Raw genomic sequence first — 20,869 nt, forward strand, 5'->3', positions numbered from 1 at the left:
GATCCGCGGGCTGTATTTATAGATGTGAGATTGCATTCCGATCCCCGGGCTGTATTTATATGGGTGAGGTTGCACTCTGATCCCCAGGCTGTATTTATAGAGGTGAGATTGCACTCCAATCCCCGGGCTGTATTTATAGAGGTGAGGTTGCATTCCGATCCCCGGACTGTATTTATATGGGTGAGGCCGTGCTCCGATCCCCAGGCTGTATTTATCAAGGTGAGATTGCATTCCGATCCCCGGGCTGTATTTACAAGGTGAGGTTGCACTCCAATCCCCGGGCTGTATTTATAGAGGTGAGATTGCACTCCGATCCCCGGGCTGTATTTATAGAGGTGAGATTGCACTCCGATCCCCGGGCTGTATTTCTAGAGGTGAGGTTGCACTCCGATCCCCGGGCTGTATTTATCAAGGTGACGTTGCACTCCGATCCCCGGGCTGTATTTATCAAGGTGAAGTTGCACTCCGATCCCCGGGCTGTATTTATAGAGGTGAGGTTGCACTCCGATCCCCGGGCTCTATTTATGGAGGTGAGATTGCACTCCGATCCCCGGGCTCTATTTATCAAGGTGAGGTTGCACTCCGATCCCCGGGCTGTATTTATAGAGGTGAGATTGCACTCCGATCCCCTTGCTGTATTTATAGAGGTGAGATTGCACTCCGATCCCCTTGCTGTATTAAGAGGTGAGATTGCACTCCGATCCCCGGGCTGTAGTTATCAAGGTGAGATTGCATTCCGATCCCTGGTCTGTATTTATAGAGTTGAGGTTGCACTCTGATCCCCGGGCTGTATTTATCACGATGAGGTTGCACTCCGATCCCCGGGCTGTATTTATAGAGGTGAGATTGCACTCCGATCCCCGGGCTGTATTTATCGAGGTGAGATTGCACTCTGATCCCCGGGCTGTATTTATAGAGGTGAGGTTGCACTCCGATCCCCGGGCTGTATTTATCTAGGTGAGGTTGCACTCTGATCCCCGGGCTGTATTTATGGAGGTGAGGTTGCACTCCGATCCCCGGGCTGTATTTATAGAGGTGAGGTTGCACTCCGATCCCCGGGCTGTATTTATCTAGGTGAGGTTGCACTCCGATCCCCGGGCTGTATTTATGGAGGTGAGGTTGCACTCCGATCCCCGGGCTGTATTTATAGAGGTGAGATTGCACTCCGATCCCCGGGCTGTATTTATCGAGGTGAGATTGCACTCTGATCCCCGGGCTGTATTTATAGAGGTGAGGTTGCACTCCGATCCCCGGGCTGTATTTATCTAGGTGAGGTTGCACTCCGATCCCCGGGCTGTATTTATGGAGGTGAGGTTGCACTCCGATCCCCGGGCTGTATTTATAGAGGTGAGGTTGCACTCCGATCCCCGGGCTGTATTTATAGAGGTGCGGTTGCACTCCGATCCCCGGGCTGTATTTATCAAGGTGAGATTGCATTCCGATCCCCGGGCTGTATTTATCAAGGTGAGGTTGCACTCCGATCCCCGGGCTGTATTTATCAAGGTGAGGTTGCACTCCGATCCCCGGGCTGTATTTATAGAGGTGAGATGGCACTCCGATCCCCGGGCTGTATTTATGGAGGTGAGATTGCTCTCCGATCCCCGGGCTGTATTTATAGAGGTGAGATTGCACTCCGATCCCGGGTTGTATTTATAGAGGTGAGGTTGCATTCCAATCCCCGGGCTGTATTTATAGAGGTGAGATGGCACTCCGATCCCCGGGCTGTATTTATAGAGGTGAGATTGCACTCCGATCCCCGGGCTGAATTTATAGAGGTGAGATTGCTCTCCGATCCCCGGGCTATATTTATAGAGGTGAGATTGCACTCCAATCCCGGGTTGTATTTATAGAGGTGAGGTTGCACTCCGATCCCCGGGCTGTATTCAAAGAGGTGAGATTGCATTCCGATCCCCGGGCTGTATTTGTAGAGGTGAGATTGCATTCCGATCCCCGGGCTGTATTTATATGGGTGAGATTGCACTCCGATCCCCGGGCTGTATTTATAGAGGTGAGATTGCACTCCGATCCCCGGGCTATATTTATCGAGGTGAGGTTGCACTCCGATCCCCGGGCTGTATTTATAGAGGTGAGGTTGCAGTCCGATCCCCGGGCTGTATTTATCAAGGTGAGGTTGCACTCCGATCCCCGGGCTGTATTTATAGAGGTGAGATTGCACTCCGATCCCCGGGCTGTTTTTTTTTCGAGGTGAGATTGCACTCCGATCCCCGGGCTGTTTTTTTTTCGAGGTGAGATTGCACTCCGATCCCCGGGCTGTATTTATAGAGGTGAGATTGCACTCCGATCCCCGGGCTATATCTATCGAGGTGAGGTTGCAGTCCGATCCCCGGGCTGTATTTATCAAGGTGAGGTTGCACTCCGATCCCCGGGCTGTATTTATAGAGGTGAGATTGCACTCCGATCGCCGGGCCGTATTTACAGAGGTGAGATTGCACTCCGATCCCCGGGCTGTTTTTTTTTCGAGGTGAGATTGCACTCCGATCCCCGGGCTGTATTTATAGAGGTGAGATTGCACTCCGATCCCCGGGCTGTATTTCTAGAGGTGAGATTGCTCTCCGATCCCCGGGCTGTATTTATAGAGGTGAGGTTGCACTCCGATCCCCGGGCTGTATTTATAGAGGTGAGATTGCACTCCGATCCCCGGGCTGTATTTATAGAGGTGAGGTTGCACTCCGATCCCCGGGCTGTATTTATAGAGGTGAGGTTGCACTCCGATCCCCGGGCTGTAGTTATCGAGGTGAGATTGCACTCCGATCCCCGGGCTGTATTTATAGAGGTGAGGTTGCACTCCGATCCCCGGGCTGTATTTATAGAGGTGAGATTGCACTCCGATCCCCGGGCTGTATTTATAGAGGTGAGATTGCACTCCGATCCCCGGGCTGTATTTATAGAGGTGAGGTTGCACTCCGATCCCCTTGCTGTATTTATAGAGGTGAGATTGCACTCCGATCCCCGGGCTGTAGTTATCAAGGTGAGGTTGCACTCCGATCCCCGGGCTCTATTTATAGAGCTGAGATTGCACTCCGATCCCCGAGCTGTATTTATCAAGGTGAGGTTGCACTCCGATCCCCGGGCTCTATTTATAGAGGTGAGATTGCACTCCGATCCCCAGGCTGTATTTATAGAGGTGAGATTGCACTCCAATCCCCTTGCTGTATTTATAGAGGTGAGATTGCACTCCGATCCCCGGGCTGTAGTTATCAAGGTGAGATTGCATTCCGATCCCCGGTCTGTATTTATAGAGTTGAGGATGCACTCTGATCCCCGGGCTGTATTTATCAAGGTGAGATTGGACTCTGATCCCCGGGCTGTATTTATCTCGGTGAGGTTGCAGTCCGATCCCCGGGCTGTATTTATAGAGGTGAGATTGCACTCCGATTCCCGGGCTGTATTTATAGAGGTGAGATTGCACTCCGATCCCCGGGCTGTATTTATAGAGGTGAGGTTGCACTCTGATCCCCGGGCTGTATTTATAGAGGTGAGATTGCACTCCGATCCCCGTGCTGTATTTATATGGGTAAGGTTGCTTTCCGATCCCCGGGCTGTATTTATAGAGGTGAGATTGCTCTCCGATCCCCGGGCTGTATTTATCGAGGTGAGATTGCACTCCGATCCCCGGGCTGTATTTATAGAGGTGAGATTGCACTCCGATCCCCAGGCTGTATTTATCAAGGTGAGGTTGCACTCCGATCCCCGGGCTGTATTTATATGGGTGAGGTTGCTTTCCGATCCCCGGGCTGTATTTATAGAGGTGAGATTGCACTCCGATCCCCGGGCTGTATTTATCGAGGTGAGATTGCACTCTGATCCCCGGGCTGTATTTATAGAGGTGAGGTTGCACTCCGATCCCCGGGCTGTATTTAAAGAGGTGAGGTTGCACTCCGATCCCCAGGCTGTATTTATGGAGGTGAGGTTGCACTCCGATCCCCGGGCTTTATTTATAGAGGTGAGGTTGCACTCCGATCCCCGGGCTGTATTTATCTAGGTGAGGTTGCACTCCGATCCCCGGGCAGTATTTTTAGAGGTGAGATTGCACTCCGATCTCCGGGCTGTATTTATCAAGGTGAGATTGCATTCCGATCCCCGGGCTGTATTTATCAAGGTGAGATTGCATTCCGATCCCCGGGCTGTATTTATCGAGTTGAGGTTGCACTCCGATCCCCGGGCTGTATTTATAGAGGTGAGATTGCATTCCGATCCCCGGGCTGTATTTATAGAGTTGAGGTTGCACTCCGATCCCCGGGCTGTATTTATCTAGGTGAGGTTGCACTCCGGTCCCCGGGCTGTATTTATAGAGGTGAGATTGCATTCCGATCCCCGGGCTGTATTTATAGAGGTGAGATTGCACTCCGATCCCCGGGCTGTATTTATAGAGGTGAGATTGCATTCCGATCCCCGGGCTGTATTTATAGAGTTGAGGTTGCACTCCGATCCCCGGGCTGTATTTATCTAGGTGAGGTTGCACTCCGGTCCCCGGGCTGTATTTATAGGCATGAGATTGCATTCCGATCCCCGGGCAGTATTTATAGAGGTGAGGTTGCAATCTGATCCCCGGGCTGTATTTATCTAGGTGAGGATGCACTCCGATCCCCGGGCTGTATTTATCTAGGTGAGGATGCACTCCGATCCCCGGGCTGTATTTATCTAGGTGATATTGCATTCCGATCTCCGGGCTGTATTTATCTAGGTGAGGTTGCACTCCGATCCCCGGCCTGTATTTATAGATCGCTCAAAGTTGCCACCCAAGTTGATAGGGTTGTTAAGAAGGCGTATGGTGTGTTGGATTTCATTAACAGGGGGATTGAGTTTAAGAGCCGCGAGGTTATGCTGCAGCTCTATAAGGCCACACTTGGAATATTGTGTTCAGTTCTGGTCTCCTCATTATAGGAAGGATGTGGAAGCTTTAGAGAGGGTGCAGAGGAGATTTACCAGGATGCTGCCTGGACTGGAGGGCATGTCCTACGAAGAAAGATTGAGGGAGCTAGGGCTTTTCTCATTGGAGCGAAGAAGGATGAGAGGTGACTTGATAGAGGGGTACAAGATGATGAGAGGCATAGAGTGGATAGTCAGAGACTTTTTCCCAGGGTGGAAAGGGCTATCACCAGGGGGCATAATTTTAGGGTGATTGGAGGAAGGTTTTGGGGAGATGTCAGAGGTAGGTTCTTTACACAGAGAGTGGTGGGTGCGTGGAATCCCCTGCCAGCGGTGGTGGTAGAAGCAAATACATTAGGGGCATTTAAGCGACTCTTGGATAGGTACATGGATGATAGTAGAATGAAGGGTAGGTAGTTACTTAGATCTTGAGTCGGTTAAAGGTTCGGCACAACATCGTGGGCCGAAGGGCCTGTACTGTGCTGTACTGTTCTATGTTCTTCTGTCCAGACCCCTCATGATTTTGAATACCTCTATCAAATCACCTCTCAGTCTTCTATTCTCCAAGGAAAACAGTCCTAACTTCTCCAATCTATCTTCAGAACTGAAGTTCCTCATCCCTGGAACTATTCTCATGAATCTTTCCTGCACTCTCTCCAATGCCCTCATATCTTTCCTGAAGTGCGGTGCCCAGGACGCTATACTCTAGCTGAGGCCGAACTAGTGCCTTATACAAGTTCAACATAACTTCCTTGCTCTTGTACTCTATGCCCTTATTAATAAAGCCCGAGCACTGTATGCTTTATTAACTGCACTCTCAACCTATCCTGCTACCTCCAATGATTTATGCACATATACACCCAGGTCCCTCTACTCCTGCACCCCTTTTAGAATTGTACCTTTTATGAGTCACTTCCCATTTCTCTGCATTGAACTTCATCTGCCACCTGTCCACCCATTCCACCAACTTGTCTTTTGTCCTTTTGAAGTTCTACACTATCCTCCTCACAGTTCACGATGCTTCCAAGTTTCATATCATCCACAGACTTTGAAATTGTGCAATGTACACCAAAGTCTAGGTCATTAATATATATTAGGAAAAGCAAAGGTCTCAACACTGATCCCTGGGGAACTCCACTACAAGCCTTCCTCCAGCCCAAAAAACATCCATTAACCACTACTCTTTGTTTCCTGTCATTCAGTCAATTCAGTGTCCATGTTGCTACTGTCCCTTTTATTCCATGAGCTATAACTCTGCTCACAAGTCTGTTGTGTGACACTGTATCAGACATCTTTTGAAAGTCCATGTACACCATATCAACATTGCCCTCATCAACCCTCTCTGTTACCTCCTCAGCAACTTCGTTAAACATGATTTTCCCTTAAGGAATCCATGCTGGCTTTCTTTAATTAACCTGCATTTAACCATGTGACTATTAATTTTGTCCCGAATTTCTCTTTCTAGACGTTTACTCACCACCGAAGTTAAACTGACTGGCCTATAGGTGCTGGACTTATCTTTACACCCTTTTTTGAACAAGTGTGTAACGTTTGCAATTCTCCAGTCCTCTGGCACCACCCCTGAGTCTAAGGAAGACTGAAAAATTATGGCCAGTGCCCTTACGTTTTCAACCCTCACTTCCCTCCTTTTCCTTAGATGTATCTCATCCGGTCCCAGTGTTTTATCCACTTTAAGTACAGTCAGCCTATCTAATACATCCTCCTTATCGATTTTAAAGCTCTGGTTAGGCTACAACTAGAGTATTGCATCCAGTTCTGGTCACCACACTTTAGGAAGGATGTGATGGTCCTTGAGAGGGTGCAGAGGAGATTTACCAGAATGGTTCCAGGGATGAGGGATCCTAGCTGCAAAATTAGGTTGGAGAAGCTGGGATTGTTCTCCTTGGAGCAAAGGAGATTGAGCAGAGATTTGATAGAGGTGTACAAGATTCTGACGGGTTTGGATAGTGTTACAACCTCAATAGATATCATTGACTTAAAACAAGAGATATGAACTTCCCAGACCAATTAAAGAATTACACAATAAGATTTCACATTTTAAGATTTATACTATAACATCTAAACTAAAAATCAACATTAAATAAACAGTATTTAGCAGGTAGCTAATACACTAAATTACAGGGAACAGTATTTCCTATTAACTTATTAACTCACTCGAAAACCCCACACCACATTTATACGTTACACAGCATTCTCATTGAAAAGGCATCCTTGCAGTTAAAAGTCCCAAACTCCTCCCAGCTGCAATTGGTTGGATCTCCCAGCGTCCTTCTCAAAACCAATGCCCTCTGTGCTCACTTCTTCTGAGCACATTTGACTGAAAATCCATCAATAAGGCAATCTCTGGTGACCCTGTTAGTCTTTCCTCCTCTGTAAACCTCGAGTCTTTGAATTGGATTAAAACCTTAGAAGCTTTTGGCTGTATCGGTGATCTGAGAGCAGCTGTTGCAAAATTCTGCTCGTTTTTGTTTCTTCTTTTCAGCATGCAGTCCTGGGAAAGCCTCTCAAATTTATCCAGATCACAAGTTGATAGTCCTTTGCCTTTGCCAATTCTCAGAGACCATAAATCTGACCATAGCAAAGACACCTGGGCCTTCCTTTGTGCAAGTGTTAAAAATTGCCACTCAAATCTGCATTTTAGAGCCTTTCATTTATTAATTCATGGGATGTGGGCATCGCTGACAAGGCCAGCATTTGTTGCCCATCCCTGATTGCCCTAAACAACTGAGTGGGTTGCTAGGCCATTTCAGAGGGAAGCTAAGAATCAACCACATTGCTGTGGGTCTGGAATGACATGTAGACCAGACCAGGTTAAGGATGGCAGATTTCCTTCCCTAAAGGACATTTGTCAACCAGATGGGTTTTTATAATAATCAATGAAAGTTTTGTGACACCATTAATGAGACTAGCTTTCAATTCCAGATTTTTATTAATTGAATTTAAATTCCACCAGCTGCCATGGGTGCAATTTGAACCAGTGTTCCCAGACCATAGCCTGGGCCCCTGGATTACTAGTTCAGTGACATTACCACTATGCCACCGTCTCCCCACCTGTGCTGTAATTGTCGCATGAGTGTTTGATGGGACAATGTTGAGGGAGCTTTACACTATGTAGCAAGCAATCCATGCTTTACTTGCTGGTGGAGTGTTTCATGGTATAGTATAGAGGCGGCTTTACACTATGTAGCCCTTGCTGTACTTCCACTGGGAATGTTTGATGGGACCGTGTAGAAGGAGCTTTACCTTGTATATGTAACCTGTGCTGTACTGGCCCTGGAAGTGTTTGATGCAATGATGCAAAAGAAGCATTTCTCTGTACCTAACCCATTCTATACCTGGCCAAGGGGGATTTGATGGTGCAGTAAAGTGGGATCTTTACTTTGTACCTAGCCCTTGCTATAACAGTGCTGGGAATGTATCATGGTACATTGCAAAATACCCTATATTTAACTGATGCTGTATCTGCCCTGGGAGAGTTTGATGCGACAGTGTAGAAGGAGCTTCACTCTGAATGTAATCTGTGCTGGGTATGTTTGATGGGACGGTGCAGAGGGAGATTTATTCTGTATCTAACCTGTGCTGTACCTACTTAGGGATTATTTGATGGGACATAGGAATATAGTAGCAGGAGTAGGCCATTCAGCCCATCAAGCCTGCTTGGCCATTTAATATGATCATGGCTGACCATCCACTTCAATGCCTTTTTCCCACACTATCCCCATATCCCTTTATGTCATTGGCATTAAAAAATCTGTCAATCTCTACTTTAAACATACTCAATGACTGAGCTTCCACAGCCCTCTGGGGTAGAGAATTCCAAAATTCACAACCCTCTGAGTAAAGAAATCTCTCCTCATCTCTGTCCTAAGTAGCTTTCCCTTATTTTGAAATTGTGTCCCCTGGTTCTAGACTCACCAAACATCTTACTTGCGTCAACCCTGTCTATCCCTTTAAGTATTTTGTAGGTTTCAATGAGATCCCCTCTCATTCTTCGAAACTCTAGAGAATACAGGCCCAGTTTCCCCAATCTCTCTTCATAGGACAGTCTCGACATCCCGGGAACAAGTCTGGTGAACCTTTGTTGCACTCCTTTTATGGCCTTCCTAAGGTATGGGGACCTAAACTGCACACAGTACTCCAGGTGTGGTCTAACCAAGGCTCTACACAATTCAAGCAAGTCTTAACTACTCCTGTACTCAAATCCTCTTGTGATAAAGGTTCACATACCATTAGCCTTCCTAATTGCTTGCTGCGCCTGCATGTTAGCTTTCAGTGACTTATTGATGAGGACACCCAGGTCCCTTTGTACATCTACACTTTCTAATCTCTTACTATTTAAGAAATACTCTGCACATCTATTCCTCCTACCAAATATAGGAGGTATACAGTAAATGGCAGAACCCTTAGGGCGGCACAGTGGCGCAGTAGGGCGGCACAGTGGCGCAGTGGTTAGCACCGCAGCCTCACAGCTCCAGTGACCCGGGTTCAAATCTGGGTACTGCCTGTGTGGAGTTTGCAAGTTCTCCCTGTGTTTGCGTGGGTTTCCTCCGGGTGCTCCGGTTTCCTCCCACATGCCAAAAGACTTGCAGGTTGATAGGTAAATTGGCAATTAGCAATTGCCCCTAGTGTAGGTAGGTGGTAGGGAAATATAGGGACAGGTGGGGATGTGGTAGGAATATGGGATTAGTGTAGCATTAGTACAAATGGGTGGTTGATGGTCGGCACAGACTCGGTGGGCCAAAGGGCCTATTTCAGTGCTGTATCTCTAAACTAAAACTAAAACCTTAGGAGTATTGACAGGCAGAGAGATCTGGGCATACAGGCCAACAGATCACTAAAAGTGGCAACGCAGGTGGATAAGGTAGTCAAGAAGGCATACGGCATGCTTGCCTTCATCGGTCGGGGCATAGAGTATAAAAATTGGCAAGTCATGCTGCAGCTGTACAGAACATTAGTTAGGCCACACTTAAAATATTGCGTGCAATTCTGGTCGCCACACTACCAGAAGGACATGGAGGCTTTGGAGTGGGTACGGAAGAGGTTTACCAGGATGTTGCCTGGTCTGGAGGGCATTAGCTATGATGAGAGGTTGGATAAACTCGTATTGTTTTCACTGGAACGATGGGGGTGGAGTGGCGACCTGATAGAGGTTTACAAAGTTATGAGCGGCATGGACAGAGTGGATAGTCAGAAGCTTTTTCCTAGGGTGGAAGAGTCAGTTAAGAGGGGACATAGATTTAAGGTGAGAGGGACAAAGTTTAGAGGGGATGTGCGAGGCAAGTTCTTTACCCAGAGGGTGGTGAGTGCCTGGAACTTGCTGCCAGGGGAGGTGGTGGAAGCAGATACGATAGCGACGTTTAAGAGGCATCTTGACAAATACATGAATAGGATGGGAATAGAGGGATACGGACCCCGGAAGTGCAGAAGGTTTTAGTTTAGGCAGGCATCAAGATCGGCGCAGGCTTGGAGAGCCGAATGGCTTGTTCCTGTGCTTTACTGTTCTTTGCTCTTTTGTTCTTATTCGCCCCCTCCACCACCGGCGCACAGTAGCAGCAGCGTGTACCATTTCCAAGATGCACTGCATCAACGCACCAAGGCTACTCAGGCAGCACCTTCCAAACCCACGACCTCTACCACCGAGAAGGACTTGGGCAGCAGATGTGTGGAAACACCTCTACTGCAAGTTCCCCTCCAAACCGTGGTGTACCGCAAGGATCTGTTTTGGGGCCACTGCTGTTTGTCATTTTTATAAATGACCTGGAAGAGGGTGTAGAAGGGTGGGTTAGTAAATTTGCGGATGACACTAAGGTCGGTGGAGTTGTGGATAGTGCCGAAGGATGTTGTAGGTTACAGAGGGACATAGATAGGCTGCAGAGCTGGGCTGAGAGATGGCAAATGGAGTTTAATGCGGAAAAGTGCGAGGTGATTCACTTTGGAAGGAGTAACAGGAATGCAGAATACTGGGCTAATGGGAACATTATTGGTAGTGTAGATGAACAGAGAGATCTTGGTGTCCAGGTACATAAATCCCTGAAGGTTGCTACCCAGGTTAATAGGGCTGTTAAGAAGGCATATGGTGTGTTAGCTTTTATTAGTAGGGGGATCGAGTTTCGGAGCCACGATGTCATGCTGCAGCTGTACAAAACTCTGGTGAGACCGCACCTGGAGTATTGCGTGCAGTTCTGGTCACCGCATTATAGGAAGGATGTGGAAGCTGTGGAAAGGGTGCAGAGGAGATTTACTAGGATGTTGCCTGGTATGGAGGGAAGGTCTTACGAGGAAAGGCTGAGGGACTTGAGGGCTTTTCGTTGGAGAGAAGGAGGAGGAGAGGTGACTTAATAGAGACATATAAGATAATCAGAGGGTTAGATAGGGTGGATAGTGAGAGTCTTTTTCCTCGGATGGTGATGGCAAACACGAGGGGACATAGCTTTAAGTTGAGGGGTGATAGATATGGGACAGATGTCAGAGGTAGTTTCTTTACTCAGAGAGTAGTAAGGGCGTGGAACGCCCTGCCTGCAACAGTAGTAGACTCGCCAACTTTAAGGGCATTTAAGTGGTCATTGGATAGACATATGGATGAAAATGGAATAGTGTAGATCAGATGGTTTCACAGGTCGGCGCAACATTGAGGGCCGAAGGGCCTGTACTGCGCTGTAATGTTCTAATTCTAATTCTAAACCACACACCATTCTGACTTGAAACTATATTGCTGTTCCTTCACTGTCGCTGGGTCAACATTCTGGAACTCCCTTCCTAATAGCACTGTGGGTGTACCTACTCCACATGGACTGCAGCGGTTCAAGAAGGCAGCTCACCACTACCTTCTCATGGGCAATTAGGTGGCCTGGCCAACAACAACAATGAAATGAATAATAATAAAAAAATTGCAAAGCCTGAGGCTCCTCCACTGCTGTCTGCTCGGTCTCTTTACCTGCCTCACTCACGGTCAAATCCTCCCGTCCCTCACTGCTGACCAAAACAGATGACCCTGTTCTAAGAGGTGTGACCGTCTTCCAGAAAAAGTATCCAGGTATTTTTCCACCTCCCTGATGTTGTGCCCTGTTTGCAGTTCGACATCCAGATCAATAATCCTGATCTGGAATTCCTCTTGCTGCTTACACTTTCTGCAGATGTGTTTGTCCTGGATTGCCTTGGCATCCAAAAGTTCCCACATACCACAGCTGCAACTTAACACCTGTCCTGCCATTGTTACTTATGCTATTAGTTCATTTACTTTAATTACTTTCTGAGTTAACTGAGAATAATTTCAAGGCATAGTAGAATTTACTGTGCTTATTAAATGCTCGTACCACTGACAACTAAAGTAATAATTTTCTTATTACACACTTATGTGTTTTAGGTATTTATTTTAATTATTTTTTTAGATTTTATTTATTTTATTTTAAAGTGTTAGTTCTTTTGATAGGTCTACTTTAACTCTGGCTATTAATACACTGTTCGTTATACGAAGCTCTTACCAGAAACTTCCTAGTTTCCTGTTGTTTTCCTGTTGTTCCGTTGTTTTTTCACGCAGTTTCTACTGCAGCATAAATGGTCCCGGGCTATATTTATATGGATGAGGCTGTACTCCAATCCCCGGGCTGTATTTATATGGATGAGGCCACGCTCCGATCCCCGGGCTGTATTTATCAAGGTGAGATTGCATTCCGATCCCCGGGCTGTATTTATATGGGTGAGGCCACGCTCCGATCCCCGGGCTGTATTTATAGACGTGAGGTTGCACTCTGATCCACTGGCTGTATTTATATGGATGAGGCTGTACTCCAATCCCCGGGCTATATTTATCGAGGTGAGATTGCACTCCGATCCCCGGGCTGTATCTATAGAGGTGAGGTTGCACTCTGATCCACTGGCTGTATTTATATGGATGAGGCTGTACTCCAATCCCCAGGCTGTATTTATATGGGTGAGGCCACGCTCCGATCCCCGGGCTGTATTTATAGACGTGAGGTTGCACTCTGATCCACTGGCTGTATTTACATGGAAGAGACTGTACTCCAATCCCCGGGCTATATTTATCGAGGTGAGATTGCACTCCGATCCCCGGGCTGTATTTATAGAGGTGAGGTTGCACTCCGATCCCCGGGCTGTTTTTATATGGGTGAGGCCGTGCTCCAATCCCCGGGCTATATTTACATGGATGAGGCTGTACTCCAATCTCCGGGCTGTATTTATAGAGGTGAGGTTGCACTCTGATCGCCAGGCTGTATTTATAGACGTGAGGTTGCACTCCGATCCCCGGGCTGTATTTATATGGGTGAGGCCGTGCTCCAATCCCCGGGCTAAATTTACATGGGTGAGGTTGCTCTCCGATCCCCGGGCTGTATTTATAGAGGTGAGATTGCACTCCGATCCCCGGGCTGTATTTATATGGGTGAGATTGCACTCCGATCCCCGGGCTGTATTTATCAAGGTGAGATTGCACTCCGATCCCCGAGCTGTATTTATCAAGGTGAGATTGCACTCCGATCCCCGGGCTGTATTTATAGACGTGAGATTGCATTCCTATCCCCGGGCTGCATTTATACAGGTGAGATTGCACTCCGATCCCCGGGCTGTATTTATCAAGGTGAGGTTGCACTCCGATCCCCGGGCTGTATTTATCAAGGTGAGGTTGCACTCCGATCCCCGGGCTGTATTTATCAAGGTGAGATTGCATTCCAATGCCCGGGCTGTATTTATATGGGTGAGGCCGTGCTCCGATCCCCGGGCTGTATTTATCAAGGTGAGATTGCATTCCGATCCCCGGGCTGTATTTATATGGGTGAGGCCGTGCTCCGATACCCGGGCTGTATTTATATGGGTGAGGCCGTGCTCCGATCCCCGGGCTGTATTTATATGGGTGAGGCCGTGCTCCGATACCCGGGCTGTATTTATCAAGGTGAGATAGCATTCCGATCCCCGGGCTGTATTTATCAAGGTGAGGGTGCACTCCGATCCCCGGGCTGTATTTATAGAGGTGAGGTTGCACTCCGATCCCCGGGCTGTATTTCTAGAGGTGAGGTTGCACTCCTATCCCCGGGCTGTATTTATAGAGGTGAGATTGCACTCCGAGCCCCGGGCTGTATTTATAGAGGTGAGATTGCACTCCGATCCCCGGGCTGTATTTATAGAGGTGAGATTGCACTCCGATCCCCGGGCTGTATTTATAGAGGTGAGATTGCACTCCGATCCCCGGGCTGCATTTATAGAGGTGAGATTGCATTCCGATCCTCGGGCTGTATTTATCAAGGTAAGATTGCACTCCGATCCCCGGGCTGTATTTATAGAGGTGAGATTGCACTCCGATCCCCGGGCTGTATTTATAGAGGTGGGATTACATTCCGATCCCCGGGCTGTATTTATAGAGGTGAGGTTGCATTCCGATCCCCGGGCTGCATTTATATGGGTGAGGCCGTGCTCCGATCCCCGGGCTGTATTTATATGCGTGAGGCCGTGCTCCAATACCCGGGCTGTATTTATCAAGGTGAGATTGCATTCTGATCCCCGGGCTGTATTTATCAAGGTGAGGTTGCACTCCGATCGCCGGGCCGTATTTAGAGAGGTGAGATTGCACTCCGATCCCCGGGCCGTATTTAGAGAGGTGAGATTGCACTCCGATCCCCGAGCCGTATTTAGAGAGGTGAGATTGCACTCCGATCCGTGGGCTATATTTATATGGGTGAGATTGCACTCCGATCCGCGGGCTGTATTTATAGATGTGAGATTGCATTCCGATCCCCGGGCTGTATTTATATGGGTGAGGTTGCACTCTGATCCCCAGGCTGTATTTATAGAGGTGAGATTGCACTCCAATCCCCGGGCTGTATTTATAGAGGTGAGGTTGCATTCCGATCCCCGGACTGTATTTATATGGGTGAGGCCGTGCTCCGATCCCCAGGCTGTATTTATCAAGGTGAGATTGCATTCCGATCCCCGGGCTGTATTTACAAGGTGAGGTTGCACTCCAATCCCCGGGCTGTATTTATAGAGGTGAGATTGCACTCCGATCCCCGGGCTGTATTTATAGAGGTGAGATTGCACTCCGATCCCCGGGCTGTATTTCTAGAGGTGAGGTTGCACTCCGATCCCCGGGCTGTATTTATCAAGGTGACGTTGCACTCCGATCCCCGGGCTGTATTTATCAAGGTGAAGTTGCACTCCGATCCCCGGGCTGTATTTATAGAGGTGAGGTTGCACTCCGATCCCCGGGCTCTATTTATGGAGGTGAGATTGCACTCCGATCCCCGGGCTCTATTTATCAAGGTGAGGTTGCACTCCGATCCCCGGGCTGTATTTATAGAGGTGAGATTGCACTCCGATCCCCTTGCTGTATTTATAGAGGTGAGATTGCACTCCGATCCCCTTGCTGTATTAAGAGGTGAGATTGCACTCCGATCCCCGGGCTGTAGTTATCAAGGTGAGATTGCATTCCGATCCCTGGTCTGTATTTATAGAGTTGAGGTTGCACTCTGATCCCCGGGCTGTATTTATCACGATGAGGTTGCACTCCGATCCCCGGGCTGTATTTATAGAGGTGAGATTGCACTCCGATCCCCGGGCTGTATTTATCGAGGTGAGATTGCACTCTGATCCCCGGGCTGTATTTATAGAGGTGAGGTTGCACTCCGATCCCCGGGCTGTATTTATCTAGGTGAGGTTGCACTCTGATCCCCGGGCTGTATTTATGGAGGTGAGGTTGCACTCCGATCCCCGGGCTGTATTTATAGAGGTGAGGTTGCACTCCGATCCCCGGGCTGTATTTATCTAGGTGAGGTTGCACTCCGATCCCCGGGCTGTATTTATGGAGGTGAGGTTGCACTCCGATCCCCGGGCTGTATTTATAGAGGTGAGATTGCACTCCGATCCCCGGGCTGTATTTATCGAGGTGAGATTGCACTCTGATCCCCGGGCTGTATTTATAGAGGTGAGGTTGCACTCCGATCCCCGGGCTGTATTTATCTAGGTGAGGTTGCACTCCGATCCCCGGGCTGTATTTATGGAGGTGAGGTTGCACTCCGATCCCCGGGCTGTATTTATAGAGGTGAGGTTGCACTCCGATCCCCGGGCTGTATTTATAGAGGTGCGGTTGCACTCCGATCCCCGGGCTGTATTTATCAAGGTGAGATTGCATTCCGATCCCCGGGCTGTATTTATCAAGGTGAGGTTGCACTCCGATCCCCGGGCTGTATTTATCAAGGTGAGGTTGCACTCCGATCCCCGGGCTGTATTTATAGAGGTGAGATGGCACTCCGATCCCCGGGCTGTATTTATGGAGGTGAGATTGCTCTCCGATCCCCGGGCTGTATTTATAGAGGTGAGATTGCACTCCGATCCCGGGTTGTATTTATAGAGGTGAGGTTGCATTCCAATCCCCGGGCTGTATTTATAGAGGTGAGATGGCACTCCGATCCCCGGGCTGTATTTATAGAGGTGAGATTGCACTCCGATCCCCGGGCTGAATTTATAGAGGTGAGATTGCTCTCCGATCCCCGGGCTGTATTTATAGAGGTGAGATTGCACTCCGATCCCGGGTTGTATTTATAGAGGTGAGGTTGCACTCCGATCCCCGGGCTGTATTCAAAGAGGTGAGATTGCATTCCGATCCCCGGGCTGTATTTGTAGAGGTGAGATTGCATTCCGATCCCCGGGCTGTATTTATATGGGTGAGATTGCACTCCGATCCCCGGGCTGTATTTATAGAGGTGAGATTGCACTCCGATCCCCGGGCTATATTTATCGAGGTGAGGTTGCACTCCGATCCCCGGGCTGTATTTATAGAGGTGAGGTTGCAGTCCGATCCCCGGGCTGTATTTATCAAGGTGAGGTTGCACTCCGATCCCCGGGCTGTATTTATAGAGGTGAGATTGCACTCCGATCCCCGGGCTGTTTTTTTTTCGAGGTGAGATTGCACTCCGATCCCCGGGCTGTTTTTTTTTCGAGGTGAGATTGCACTCCGATCCCCGGGCTGTATTTATAGAGGTGAGATTGCACTCCGATCCCCGGGCTATATCTATCGAGGTGAGGTTGCAGTCCGATCCCCGGGCTGTATTTATAGAGGTGAGATTGCACTCCGATCGCCGGGCCGTATTTACAGAGGTGAGATTGCACTCCGATCCCCGGGCTGTTTTTTTTTCGAGGTGAGATTGCACTCCGATCCCCGGGCTGTATTTATAGAGGTGAGATTGCACTCCGATCCCCGGGCTGTATTTCTAGAGGTGAGATTGCTCTCCGATCCCCGGGCTGTATTTATAGAGGTGAGGTTGCACTCCGATCCCCGGGCTGTATTTATAGAGGTGAGATTGCACTCCGATCCCCGGGCTGTATTTATAGAGGTGAGGTTGCACTCCGATCCCCGGGCTGTATTTATAGAGGTGAGGTTGCACTCCGATCCCCGGGCTGTAGTTATCGAGGTGAGATTGCACTCCGATCCCCGGGCTGTATTTATAGAGGTGAGGTTGCACTCCGATCCCCGGGCTGTATTTATAGAGGTGAGATTGCACTCCGATCCCCGGGCTGTATTTATAGAGGTGAGATTGCACTCCGATCCCCGGGCTGTATTTATAGAGGTGAGGTTGCACTCCGATCCCCTTGCTGTATTTATAGAGGTGAGATTGCACTCCGATCCCCGGGCTGTAGTTATCAAGGTGAGGTTGCACTCCGATCCCCGGGCTCTATTTATAGAGCTGAGATTGCACTCCGATCCCCGAGCTGTATTTATCAAGGTGAGGTTGCACTCCGATCCCCGGGCTCTATTTATAGAGGTGAGATTGCACTCCGATCCCCAGGCTGTATTTATAGAGGTGAGATTGCACTCCAATCCCCTTGCTGTATTTATAGAGGTGAGATTGCACTCCGATCCCCGGGCTGTAGTTATCAAGGTGAGATTGCATTCCGATCCCCGGTCTGTATTTATAGAATTGAGGATGCACTCTGATCCCCGGGCTGTATTTATCAAGGTGAGATTGGACTCTGATCCCCGGGCTGTATTTATCTCGGTGAGGTTGCAGTCCGATCCCCGGGCTGTATTTATAGAGGTGAGATTGCACTCCGATTCCCGGGCTGTATTTATAGAGGTGAGATTGCACTCCGATCCCCGGGCTGTATTTATAGAGGTGAGGTTGCACTCTGATCCCCGGGCTGTATTTATAGAGGTGAGATTGCACTCCGATCCCCGTGCTGTATTTATATGGGTAAGGTTGCTTTCCGATCCCCGGGCTGTATTTATAGAGGTGAGATTGCTCTCCGATCCCCGGGCTGTATTTATCGAGGTGAGATTGCACTCCGATCCCCGGGCTGTATTTATAGAGGTGAGATTGCACTCCGATCCCCAGGCTGTATTTATCAAGGTGAGGTTGCACTCCGATCCCCGGGCTGTATTTATATGGGTGAGGTTGCTTTCCGATCCCCGGGCTGTATTTATAGAGGTGAGATTGCACTCCGATCCCCGGGCTGTATTTATCGAGGTGAGATTGCACTCTGATCCCCGGGCTGTATTTATAGAGGTGAGGTTGCACTCCGATCCCCGGGCTGTATTTAAAGAGGTGAGGTTGCACTCCGATCCCCAGGCTGTATTTATGGAGGTGAGGTTGCACTCCGATCCCCGGGCTTTATTTATAGAGGTGAGGTTGCACTCCGATCCCCGGGCTGTATTTATCTAGGTGAGGTTGCACTCCGATCCCCGGGCAGTATTTTTAGAGGTGAGATTGCACTCCGATCTCCGGGCTGTATTTATCAAGGTGAGATTGCATTCCGATCCCCGGGCTGTATTTATCAAGGTGAGATTGCATTCCGATCCCCGGGCTGTATTTATCGAGTTGAGGTTGCACTCCGATCCCCGGGCTGTATTTATAGAGGTGAGATTGCATTCCGATCCCCGGGCTGTATTTATAGAGTTGAGGTTGCACTCCGATCCCCGGGCTGTATTTATCTAGGTGAGGTTGCACTCCGGTCCCCGGGCTGTATTTATAGAGGTGAGATTGCATTCCGATCCCCGGGCTGTATTTATAGAGGTGAGATTGCACTCCGATCCCCGGGCTGTATTTATAGAGGTGAGATTGCATTCCGATCCCCGGGCTGTATTTATAGAGTTGAGGTTGCACTCCGATCCCCGGGCTGTATTTATCTAGGTGAGGTTGCACTCCGGTCCCCGGGCTGTATTTATAGGCATGAGATTGCATTCCGATCCCCGGGCAGTATTTATAGAGGTGAGGTTGCAATCTGATCCCCGGGCTGTATTTATCTAGGTGAGGATGCACTCCGATCCCCGGGCTGTATTTATCTAGGTGAGGATGCACTCCGATCCCCGGGCTGTATTTATCTAGGTGATATTGCATTCCGATCTCCGGGCTGTATTTATCTAGGTGAGGTTGCACTCCGATCCCCGGCCTGTATTTATAGATCGCTCAAAGTTGCCACCCAAGTTGATAGGGTTGTTAAGAAGGCGTATGGTGTGTTGGATTTCATTAACAGGGGGATTGAGTTTAAGAGCCGCGAGGTTATGCTGCAGCTCTATAAGGCCACACTTGGAATATTGTGTTCAGTTCTGGTCTCCTCATTATAGGAAGGATGTGGAAGCTTTAGAGAGGGTGCAGAGGAGATTTACCAGGATGCTGCCTGGACTGGAGGGCATGTCCTACGAAGAAAGATTGAGGGAGCTAGGGCTTTTCTCATTGGAGCGAAGAAGGATGAGAGGTGACTTGATAGAGGGGTACAAGATGATGAGAGGCATAGAGTGGATAGTCAGAGACTTTTTCCCAGGGTGGAAAGGGCTATCACCAGGGGGCATAATTTTAGGGTGATTGGAGGAAGGTTTTGGGGAGATGTCAGAGGTAGGTTCTTTACACAGAGAGTGGTGGGTGCGTGGAATCCCCTGCCAGCGGTGGTGGTAGAAGCAAATACATTAGGGGCATTTAAGCGACTCTTGGATAGGTACATGGATGATAGTAGAATGAAGGGTAGGTAGTTACTTAGATCTTGAGTCGGTTAAAGGTTCGGCACAACATCGTGGGCCGAAGGGCCTGTACTGTGCTGTACTGTTCTATGTTCTTCTGTCCAGACCCCTCATGATTTTGAATACCTCTATCAAATCACCTCTCAGTCTTCTATTCTCCAAGGAAAACAGTCCTAACTTCTCCAATCTATCTTCAGAACTGAAGTTCCTCATCCCTGGAACTATTCTCATGAATCTTTCCTGCACTCTCTCCAATGCCCTCATATCTTTCCTGAAGTGCGGTGCCCAGGACGCTATACTCTAGCTGAGGCCGAACTAGTGCCTTATACAAGTTCAACATAACTTCCTTGCTCTTGTACTCTATGCCCTTATTAATAAAGCCCGAGCACTGTATGCTTTATTAACTGCACTCTCAACCTATCCTGCTACCTCCAATGATTTATGCACATATACACCCAGGTCCCTCTACTCCTGCACCCCTTTTAGAATTGTACCTTTTATGAGTCACTTCCCATTTCTCTGCATTGAACTTCATCTGCCACCTGTCCACCCATTCCACCAACTTGTCTTTTGTCCTTTTGAAGTTCTACACTATCCTCCTCACAGTTCACGATGCTTCCAAGTTTCATATCATCCACAGACTTTGAAATTGTGCAATGTACACCAAAGTCTAGGTCATTAATATATATTAGGAAAAGCAAAGGTCTCAACACTGATCCCTGGGGAACTCCACTACAAGCCTTCCTCCAGCCCAAAAAACATCCATTAACCACTACTCTTTGTTTCCTGTCATTCAGTCAATTCAGTGTCCATGTTGCTACTGTCCCTTTTATTCCATGAGCTATAACTCTGCTCACAAGTCTGTTGTGTGACACTGTATCAGACATCTTTTGAAAGTCCATGTACACCATATCAACATTGCCCTCATCAACCCTCTCTGTTACCTCCTCAGCAACTTCGTTAAACATGATTTTCCCTTAAGGAATCCATGCTGGCTTTCTT

This window comes from Heterodontus francisci, chromosome 38 (assembly GCF_036365525.1).
Source record: "Heterodontus francisci isolate sHetFra1 chromosome 38, sHetFra1.hap1, whole genome shotgun sequence".
NCBI lineage: Eukaryota > Metazoa > Chordata > Chondrichthyes > Heterodontiformes > Heterodontidae > Heterodontus > Heterodontus francisci.